Source organism: Thunnus albacares, chromosome 5, assembly GCF_914725855.1.
Source record: "Thunnus albacares chromosome 5, fThuAlb1.1, whole genome shotgun sequence".
Taxonomy (NCBI): Eukaryota; Metazoa; Chordata; class Actinopteri; order Scombriformes; family Scombridae; genus Thunnus; species Thunnus albacares.
The window spans coordinates 21,194,922-21,206,320 of NC_058110.1; the positions used below are offsets into that span (position 1 = coordinate 21,194,922).

At 38.7% G+C, this 11,399-nt stretch overlaps 1 long non-coding RNA gene across 2 annotated transcripts; it reads left to right on the forward strand.

Annotated features, from left to right (window-relative positions):
* The first annotated feature begins 339 nt into the window (after window positions 1–339).
* LOC122981671 lies at window positions 340–11,122 on the forward strand. Of its 2 annotated transcripts, none has more exons than XR_006403287.1 (6): window positions 340–1,116; window positions 1,382–1,478; window positions 2,588–2,725; window positions 4,225–4,843; window positions 5,876–10,715; window positions 10,839–11,122. It is a non-coding gene; the product is annotated as an uncharacterized LOC122981671 (long non-coding RNA). The 2 variants fall into 2 exon arrangements; XR_006403288.1 differs by having other exon boundaries at window positions 4,249–4,843.
* Window positions 11,123–11,399: the final 277 nt, after the last annotated feature.

Genomic DNA, 11,399 nt, shown 5'->3' on the forward strand with positions numbered 1-11,399 from the left:
TCTGCAAAACCTAAATAGCCATTTTTCATTAAGGGGTGACTTTGTTGCTTCCTCTTGTTTGATGGAGCCTGAAAGCAAGTCTCATGCCAAAAAAGTGAGAGTATGCAACCCTGACTTAGCCTAGGATTACATTACGCAATGATTAGAAAAATTCAATTTTGTTCCGCTATGACCCTGTTTGAACGCTTAGCTTGTTGTAAAAAAAAACAAAAAACAAGCAACAAGTTAGACAGTATGTTTCACTTTTAAAAGAAAAAAACACATCACACTATCTCAAGTAACGAGATTGGCTGGGGTTGCCAGAGTGTAAACTTCCACAAATCAAACCAAGAGCACAATGTTACCGTAAACTCTGATGGTTGTATCCAGCACGAGCTCCATGCAGTGACAGAAAAGTAGTCTAACAGTGCTAGGCGTGAATGGGGCTTAAAAGTAGTTAGCTAATGATATTCTCTGTGGTCTACACTAGCATTATTTACTGCTGTAGATTGTAAGTTGGTTAGACGAACATGCTAACGTTTAATCAATTCACAGTGTTTAATCAATTCCTTGCCCCAATTGGTCTTGATTTTTTAGTTTGGGACAGTCTAAAAAACAGACACCACCCTCCAACTCTTTAAATGTGTAAATGCATGTGGGGAAAGCCAAAACTTTACTTTCTGTCATGCCTAATTACAGACACAAAGCTATGATTAAATCCTAGTTTGAGGGAAGGGTTTAGCCTTATTTTTCGGACAGAAAAAGCATCAGCTGAATGGTGTAATTAGTTAATTTATTCAACTTAATTTCTTGGGTTCAAGGCAAGATGAATTCATTTTGGTCTCATCCTTTTTATCGCTGAAATTTAAAAACTTATTCCAATAGTATAGAAAAACTTAATTGCTGTAATTGCCACAGAGCAAAACTGACAGTGTTCATTTTTCAGTGTTAATTGAAATCAACAGAGTTCAGAGTTATTTTAACACTTTATCAAAACTAATACCTCAAGTGTTAGTAGGTGTGGATTTTGATTGTTTCAAAAATTTTCACACTCCAAGTGTTAAATTGACCACACTTTCATTTCCAGTGAAGAAATGCCCTCCAGAATCTGTGGTCGCCATTTTTCTTACTGCGGTGGTAAGTTTTATTCGCTCAAATTTAAAGTTTTAGTTTGATATTAGCACAAGTAATGTCAGTAAGTGTGAACTGAATTGCATTTGTATGAAAATATTTTATCTGTAAGTGTCACATCCCATTTTTAAATGTTTTTCGTTTAACTGGCCGATCGCTAGCATTAACTCAGTAGATAGCTAATTTAGCACACTCTGACTGTAGGGAGAATATAATGAATGTTGCTTTTAATAAACGTGTTTTTCTTTATTTTCACCTGAAACTGTCGAAGCCTATATACCGACTGTGGGGTGAACTTGGAAGCCTACAACCGGAGAGCACATTTGGGCCGAACAGGACAGGCACAGCATGGGAGAGAGGAGACAAAGGTCTGTTAAGTTTTAACAGCTTTCGGAGGAACTTGTCCAAAATTTTGCCAGTGGTACATTGAGTAGCTTTAGGTTTAGTAATAGCTTTGCTAGCCACAATCAACACTGGCAGCATATAGCTTTGCACTGAGCCTGCTTTGTTAGAAAAAGCATGGCGACTCAAGCACCCCCAGACGAGGCGCTCTGGATTTTTCTTCCAGACCAGACACGAAACAGTCGCAAAGCGTAGCCCACTTCCTTTCAGCAGCCATTGATTGGACTACAAATACGGGCTACAGCGCTGAGCTGTAGCGATAGTTTCAGCACCCATAGCCCAAGGCCCTCTCTAGAGCCAGTGTTTGGTTTGTCGATTCTGGGCTACTGTAGAAACATGGTGGTGCGGACCCTCCCTATGTAGATATAAAGGACTTATTCTAAGGTAACGAAAACACGAAGATTCTTAGTCTCAGGTGATTATACACTAATTAAAACATACTTATGAATATTATATTCCATTTCTGCCAAGTGAGTCCTGCTAGATGCCACTAAATTCTACACACTGCACCTTTAAATGCAACACATTTTAGGATGACGATATTATCTGGTTTTGAATTATCACTTTCCTTTAGAAAATTGGGTTTGTTGTTGCATTGCCACAAAAATAAACAATGATAGATGTTTAGATTTGTTTATGTATAGGCTACTCAAGTAATTTATTTATATTATTATTGAGAGAGAGCTGTATGCTATTACTGTATAGCTTATGCAATTTGCAGTAAATGAGCTAAAACATGCTAGACCAAGTATGGTCCTTTTTAACCAAGGGTATTTTAGCTAATTCTAAACATGTGCAAGATGTTTGTAAGTAGATTGTATATGTTTGGTTGTATGTGTTATATATACCATTCTTCCCTTTGAACGTGGTGATATGCTGGTTCCTGTAAGGGAGTGAACAAATGGGTCAGGGTACCAGAGACAGAGGATGTCTACAATTACCCCAAATTTTTACAATGAGGTTATCTGAGTGTCATATGTTTATTCATGCCTACAGGGGTTTCACTGTTGGTGTATGTTTAACTTGAAATCATATTATGTTATGACGCTTAGTGAAGTTATCTTTTCTGTTTTAGTGCTGGCAAAATTCAAGCCAGGTTTTACTTCCTTGATCCTGAAGGATTCTGCAGGAGTGGAAGAGGATTTAGACATATTTGATTAACTTTTGAAGTCATCTGAGGTGTCTTTCAAGGCCTTCACTGAAGAGTGCAATGGTAAGAAATTGCAGCCTTGTATTTCTCTCAAAATTAGTTGTTTAATGTAATAATTTGTAGCTAATGTATCTGTTATTAATCTTGTAAACTGAATTTTACAGCACAAGTGTATGTGTATGAATCTTTCATTTAGTTATGTTGTGGATGTGTACTACCTCTGTACATACTGTGGCAACAAATTTCCTTGAGGGACCATAAAGAATCTATCTATCTATCTATGTATCTATCTATCTATCTATCTATCTATCTATCTATCTATCTATCTATCTATCTATCTATCTATCAAAGCTGTGTGTGCATTCTTAGACAACAGTGTCAAGGAGTCTTCTTCAGAGGGTTCATCTTTCACAGAGTGGTCTCCATCATGTGTATCCAAAGGGTCATCATCGAGTTCAGATTCAACAATAATACTTGAATCTACCAAAGCTCGGAAAAAACAGCTGATTGAAGGACCCACTGACATCAACATTGGAAGAGATGTAAATTATCTTTAAACTAGGGTCTGATATGTTTTAACTGAAGCTGTTGATAGCTGATAGCTTTTGTACCAATACTCAATATCTTTAAATTTGAAAATCACCAAAAAACAAAACAAGAATACAGCTCATGATGAAATGATCAAATGGAACGTTTTCCATGAAAGGTCAACCAGCTGGTGAGGAAAGACATGGACACACCAATATCCAATACTCCTAAAATGCTCATATCAGCCCTGATATATTGGTCTAAACCTACATTAAAACATTACCTTGTTGTCACATTTCAATGATGCATCTGTCTCTTATCAGGAGAATCCCTCCCATAAATGTCCGCATCACATACGCACTTGGCATTACAACCTTGCTCCCAAACTTGAAGGACCTGGATTCAAAGAATAGTTATGTATGTATTGACATTAAGATACATCCATGCTGTCATTACTTTATGAAAGCATTGATTATGCTGCTGTCTTTTCCCATGGTGCAGTCGAGGGCATCATATTATGAGGCTAATTCAGATCAGTCAGTCATTTAGGCAGTTATCTGTCTCTTTGTCAGATGGCCTCTAGAGGGCATCTTTGACTGTGAGATGTAGTGTTTCCCAGACAGTAGGACAATGTATAAAAATTGATCTAAATTGATCTCTAATGCGTCTGGCGTCATATCACGTCATGCCTGTCATTTGGAGATGCATAGACAGCAGCACTGAACTCAATCCAACAGTCTCCTGCTGTGAAAACCAAAGTCATACTTAACATTCCACAATTTGCTCCAAACTGGCCTGTGTTAGTAATAGGATTTGTAAACAGTAACCTGATAACTCTTCTCCTGCCCTACAAACGTAAATGGCAGGTAACGTTATTACCTTGTGCTATTTAAGTAACTTTATTGGAATTGTTTAACCCATGATCATGCCATAGTGCTTCAGTGCATTGAATTGAACACACATGCCACAGGTCTGTTTAGGATCTGTGGTTGTTCTCAAACAAGTAAGAGATTAACCTTTTTTCTTTTAATCAGTAGGAACATTTCTGTGATCACCAGACTGGTTCCAGTTACCTGGCATGAGGGTTGAAAACTGTCCAGCGCAACTCTGCTCAAGAGATCAAGAAACCCAAGACCACTTTTCAAGATGGCCCTAAGACTCATCGCAGCATGTGTTCAATTGTGAGGCAGTTGTCAGATGATGAATGCAAGGAAACAATGTGGGTGATGAGGCACTCAACTGACACGACCCTTGTCAAAGACAAAATGAAGGCAACATTTCAGCACAGACAAAAGGTGGTTCAAGACCCAACCACAGCATCCACTGTCCTAGACCTTTTTCCAAGATTCCTGGATAGATTTCAAGATTCCACCAGGCTTGGAAAAACATAAAATGAATTGTTGACAGCTTTGTGGTTGCTTTATTTGTTTGCTCTCTAATTTGTTTTTTTGTGTTTTTTTCCAATGTTGTGTTTAGTGTTTAAGATTGACCGAGACTTCATAATGCTCTTTGGTGAGGAAGTGTGTGGTAAATTCCTTGCAAAATGGCCAACATTCTTCAAACTGAGGATCATCGCAGATTGAAAAAATCTACCTCAAAGTGCACATGTGGATGAGCTACTTTTGTCTGCACAACAGGAGTCTGATGAAGATGGTAAGAGTAAATTGAAGACAGTATTTCACATGCCTCTAGGGCATTCATTATATTCCCTGTGAAGTCAACACAACGTATCATTAGACCATACCAGTGTTTTTTCATGTTTTGGCCCCTTTACTACAAATCTCATATACTTAACATTACTTCTGACCATTTTCCAAATCATACTGTGGGTTTTTAGATTGATGATTGATGATAGATTGATCAATTTTCCTACCTTACAGGCCGCCATTCGTTTCCATTTATTTCAGTATGGTATGAAAATCAACTTCCAGAGACTTTAAACTTGCATGTCCAAAAAGAAAAAAAAGTATAAAATGTTACTAATGTTACAACTAAATATTCACTGTGATAGGTTCCCTATCTCAAGCAAGTTTCAAGTCTCTGGAAGTTGATTTTCATACCGTACTGAAATGAATGGAAACCGGTGGCTGTCTTGAAGGTAGGAAAAATGAATCAATCTAAAAACCCACAGTGTGATTTGGAAAATGGCTGGCAGTTAAGTATATGTGATTTGTAATAAATGGGCTAAAACATGAAAAAAACACTGGTATGGTCTTTTAAGTGAAAATAATTGCTATGGTGTTAATTCTCATTCTCTAGTATGGGACTGTTAGGTGGTTGCCATCCTTTTGCTTCTTCAGGTTACCTCCAACTTCCAAGGACAAGAAGTCTTCAGAGACACATCGGATGCTGCTGACTGCCCGATGAAGTTCATGAAATTATGTTCTTAAAACTGTATATGTCACATTAGATGTCAACTGATATGGGGTTTTCATGGGCTGATACTGATTTTGAGATGATGACAAGAGGACCCGAAGTGATGCAGATTTTTTTTTTTTTTCAACACAGGAGCAGCTTTGTCTTCATTAAAATTAATGGTGCACGTGAAAACAAAAATAATTGTGCACTTGGAGTATTGGAAGCATTGGAATATCTTTTCTTAATTCTAGGCAGCAGTGCTGGCACTCAAACCCAAAATCCAAATTTTATTCCATGTGATTCATTCGCTCTCTCTCTCTCCCTCAGGTGGGGAGAAGCATGGAGACCTTCCTCAAGGAAACTGGCCCTGCTCAGCCCTTTCTCCTGTGCGTCAGAGAAAGAAACAACAGCATCTAGAATTTCTACATCGTCCTGGACCAAAAGGTCATTCCCTGTATGAAGCAGACCGGAGCTGGTGCCTTTTGACGAGCTCTTCGAGGTACATTTTGTTTTTGCTGTGTCCTGGATGAGGCGTTCTGCAACTTCTACATATTCATCCAGACCACCGTGTATGGCATTGATGTTGGCAGTGTGAAGGAGAGTCCTCGGGTCGAGGAAATTAGAGCAAGAATTCTTCGCTGTGCAGTTTGAAAAGGAACACATCTTTGACTGGAAATATGTTCACATGTTCACATTTGCAAGGTACACCACACAAGTTGTTCAAAGTTATTTAGACATATGAAGTTCCAGCTCTGTGCCCAGGAACATCTTTACATTTGAACTGTGGAGAGCCTGGATGTTCATTTGTTTTTTACACATACTCTGGTTACAAGCGGCACTTATCTTGAGCACATGGAGACTATGTTGATTCAGATCTCGTGAGCAATTTTGAGTTTGAGCCTGGAGCTTCTGTTTGGCAGCCAGTAAATGCGGATCCTCCCGCAACTGTCACTACACACATTTCAATTGAAGAAAGGCAAATACTAGACATGTGCAGCTCTGTTACTGCTCAAGTGCAAGCCTCTGGAGTTCCAGAAAGTACTGTGCAATTTTTAGTTGGTTCAATGGAGGAACTGATTAATAACATTTCATGCTCATACAAAAGATGCTGATGCATCTAGAGAAACCTTAGAGAAAGTTGAGGATTGTTTTGAGCAGCTTGAAAATCCATTCTCATGTCAGAATCTAAAAGGATGAGATATTTTGAGGAAAAATGGAAAATAGTTGAACCTGTAGACCATATTCTTGGTGTGAGTTTTGATACGCGCAGAGATAATACAACAGGCACAAATAGGCAAGTTCCTGTCAATAAGTTCATGTATGTACCCATCATGGGGTCTCTTTCATATATGTTTAGGAAAAGTGAGTTCTGTAACAGTTTCCAAAAAGCAAAACCACACCAGGAAGGTTTTTACAGAGATATAAATGATGGCTTCTACTTCAGGAATCACAGTTTATTCTCTCAACAAGAACATGCTCTTCAGATCCAGCTCTACTTTGATGATTTTGAAACTGCCAATCCATTAGGCTCAAAAAAGGGGAGCGCACAAACTTGGCTGTATTTACTTTATTTTGAGAAATTTGCCACCAAAGCTCAATTCTGTGTTGATGAACATTCATCTTGTAGCCCTCTTTCACTCAGAGGACTTAAAAAAATGTAAGTTTGATCCTATTCTAAAGCCACTTGTTGATGACCTAAAGATTTTAGAGACTGATGAATGCAGGAGCCCTTTTCAGCCACACCTGTGAAGGGTTCAGTTTTTCAGGTTACTGGTGACAACTTAGCTTTACATGGCCTTTTTGGTTTTGTTGAATCGTTTAGTGCATATTATTGTTGTTTGATTTTTTTTAACTGGTAAGAGAGAGTTGCAATCAATTTTTAGTGATCATCCAGGTTTAACTTTACATTCAAAAGACCTTCATTCAGAACACCAAAATCCTGCTTTGGCCTCAACATTTGGTGTCTGCTCAGTTCCCTCCAGCTGTTCCATACTTCAGACAACTACGCAGTAGATATAATGCAATCTACTGGAAGGAGTGGTGCAATATGAGTTAAAGCTTGTGTTTCAGTACTTGATTAAGAACTCCATATCTTTGAGTTCATTGTCAGAGAGAGTTATGAGCTTTAATTATGAATATACACAGAGAAACAACAGGCCGAGTGGGCTAAAACTGGATGACAATAGCAAAGATCTTAGGCCTTAATGCTGTTCAGTCATGGTTCCTCTTACACAATATCCCATTGATGTTTGGAGATTTAGTTTACAGGAATGATAGCTGTTGGAACTTCCAACTCATCTTAATTCAAATCGTAAACATTGTGTTTCCACCAATTGCAACCCATGGTATGACTTGCTATTTGAAACATCTGATTTTTGATCATCACAAGCTTTTTAAATCTTTCTTTCCAGAACGAAATTTGATTCCAAAGCACCACCTAATGATCCATTACCCAAGCTGTATGAGGAAAACGAGGCCACTCATACACATGTGGTGCATGTGGTTTGGAGGAAAGCACAATTTCTTCAAAAAGTCTTTAAAAACATCAGAAAAACACTGGTAAAGACACATCTGAATCAGTTGGCTCTTCATTTTGAGAATTTTTATTTTAAAAGATTGCAGTTTGGCCCCATTACTGAAGTCATGCAGTTTAGAGGGCAGTGAGGCGCTAAATTAAACTTTTGATGTGTTTTGTAATGTTTCCACAACTTCTTGGGTTAAAAGCTATGGCACGGAGTATCAGGTTGGCATGTATGTATGTTCTGATGTTAAAAATGAGATGACTTTGTTCAAAAGGATTGGCAGTATAGCTAGTTGTTGGAGATGACAACACTTATGATCTAACTTGTAAAGTCTCGACAATGTATTTTGATGATCATTTAAAAGCATTTAGTATTGAGGAGAAAACAGATGGCTTCACACTGATCTGTGTAGATGACCTGGTGTATTACAGACCTTTTTTGTACTTATTTGTATGACTCCATGCTTAACTGTTCAGTTCATGAATTATGTTTGTAGTGTACCTGCCTTTTAATACACAATATTTTTGTGCAAGTTTATTTTTTGTGACTGATAGGTATGTGGGGTAGGTGGTTGTGGTGGGTATAGTGGTTGGAGGAGGCATTGGTTGTTCACAACTTTCTACATCCTCAGAGTTGACTGTGTTACACCCATTAGTGTAACTTTATTGCAGTGTAGTCTGGTGGTGTTGATTTTCTAAAACTGACACTAGTGTAGAGTATTATCAACACTACTCAGTATTAGCTAGTGTTAATTTTCAACCCCTTACAGGGTGAGTGTTAAAAATTAACACTCTCAGAGTTAATTTAACACGTGATTTTGCTGTGTAGAATTCGTTTAACTTAAGTCTCAAAGCCATCAAAAAGTTCCTACAATGTTTGAGAATGTGGCCATAAACAAATCTGTTTTAGATGTAAAATAGAGGCAGTAGAAATAAATTCCTCCTTGTGACTTTTATGCCAACATGTCATTAGCAGCTCCCATGTGTTGCCATCTCTGGTCCTGAAGCTGATTTGGGAAAAGTAATGGAAGGGCCATCTGGTTCAACAGGGCCTCTTGACATTAAATGTCTTCTGTTAAAAGACCACGGGAGAGCCCAGGGAGGACTGACATGGTCAAACTCACGTGAATACCGCCATCTAGTCAAAGCCTAAACACATGATTCAGTGAATGAAGTATGCATTGTTGTAAAACGGCGGTGATCAGAAACCCTCAGAGGAACCTTCAAATCTGTAGTGTGAATAGCTGGGAGTGAGTGTTCTTCTTTTAAAAAAGACCAACACTGGATCAAAGTTTTAACAAGTCCCCTTTGCTCTCTACTCATCCATCCTCAGTTCCATCAAATACTTCAGCTTTCATGTTACAAACAGGAAAAACGTCAGCAAAGGGGGATCATCTTGTGTTTTTTTGTTTTCATGGCTTCTTGCTGGGAGCTGATGGGTAACCTTTTGGAACATTTGAGCACAAGTCATCCCTTCCTCCCCCGTGTGAGCAGCTGTTTACTGGACCTTAAGAAAATGGGCATACACAGATACTTTTTAGTGCTAAATTCATTAGTCTTGACACCATGTATACCCCCTTCTCCTACAAACACATGCATGAATGCACACACATGCGCACATCTGCCGTTTTTAATGGAAAAAGTTGTCAGACGCGCACTTTCTTATGACTGCTGCAATAAATAAAACAACAGCATGTCAAAACATTTAATGAAATGTGCATTAGGTATCATCCCAAAAGACCAATTTAAAGGTGTGTTCCACAGTTTAATAGATTGTTCCAGACAAAAGCACTTGGGACAGAGGCTGACTGAAAGCCTGCCTGCCTATGTGTGTGTGTGTGTATATGTATGTATATGAATGTATAGGTTGTGCAGCATATGCAGGATTTTTATGCGACACAGAGGAGAGGCAGATCTGGGTTAAGGAGGGAGTGCCGGTGTGACGGGATTCTGGAAGCAAGCGGTCTCTTGTCTCTTGGGTCCATCTCTGTTCTGCTTGCTGGAGACACTGTGGCAGCAACAGTTAATTAAATGTTTTCCCAGGGACAATGACCACAAGCTCTCTAAAACACTATTACCTTCACATTCTGTTCAGGCAGAAACACAAAAGCAATACATGTTTAATTTAAAGACATCAGAAAACATCTAGGATGGGCAGGAGCAGAGACAAAAGTTGGTTTGTGTTTTTGCCTGAGCGTGTACGCATGTGTGCCTGTCTGTGTGGTAATACCCATGACAGATTGTTCTCCTAAAAAACTGCGTAGTTAAATAAACACTATGCACACACTATATTCTTTGTTCATGGAAGATGTTTGGCATTGAGAGGTATACAACTATGATTGCTGCTTGTCTGCAATATTGTGTTTTGTGTTTCATTTGTATGGAGCAGAAACAGATGAACCATCTATAAAGTGTACAGTGTGACAGAGCTATCCAGCTTTGGCAGGTACCTTCAATTCTTGCGTTTTGTTTTTTTTTTTTTTGTTTTTTTTTCTCACCGTGTCTTTCACCCCATGCTCCTAGCCAGCTGTGAGTCTGTCCAGCCAGTCAGTGTGAGACATCTGGGATGCATTGGACCTGTGAGAGAGGAGAGAGAGGGGGGCAGCTGGAACCTATCAGAGCCCAGGAGATCAACAGATCTATTCTGTGTGTATGGGACCTGGCCTGTCCTGAGCTCTAAACTCATCCGCTTTCCCATTCAGGAATGATGACAAGGTAGGGATGATACTGTGTTTAGAAACTGATCTACTGTTCACTTGTGTGTTTCAGGTTTCCACAGATTGCACCAGCCTAAGACAGAAGTTGTTGCCAAAGGCCAAAGAGGAGGGATTTGTTGCTCTGTGAATGTTTGTCAGGGGTGATGCAGATTTTAGCTTCAGTTATTCTGTCTTTTATTAAGTCTTTTAAAAAAGGACTTGGGAACCACTATATACATTTTTGCAGACTGTAATATTACCCTCCTGTCTCTTCCTCTCCTCTTTTTTGGTTAATGTTCAGTGTCTTGGGGTGGGGTGAATGTTTTTTTCTGTTTTGTATGCTGTTTGTATTTTTATAACAAATTCTCACAAAAATAAAACAATAAAAGAAAATGGATGTCCTGAGGAATAAGCTGTGCTCCTGACTGGTAAACTCATTACTGTTCAACAAAAAATGGGTGTAATTTCTTCTTGTGCCTGAAAACCTAAAATACAAAGGAGAACATAGTGTAAACAGTTTTCATCCTAAAGGTAGATTTTTTATGTAGGTCTGTCAGGCTACAACTTTGGTCCAGATGGAAGTATTGTAACAACTATTGGATGGATTGCCATGACATGTTTACTTATTCCTGGT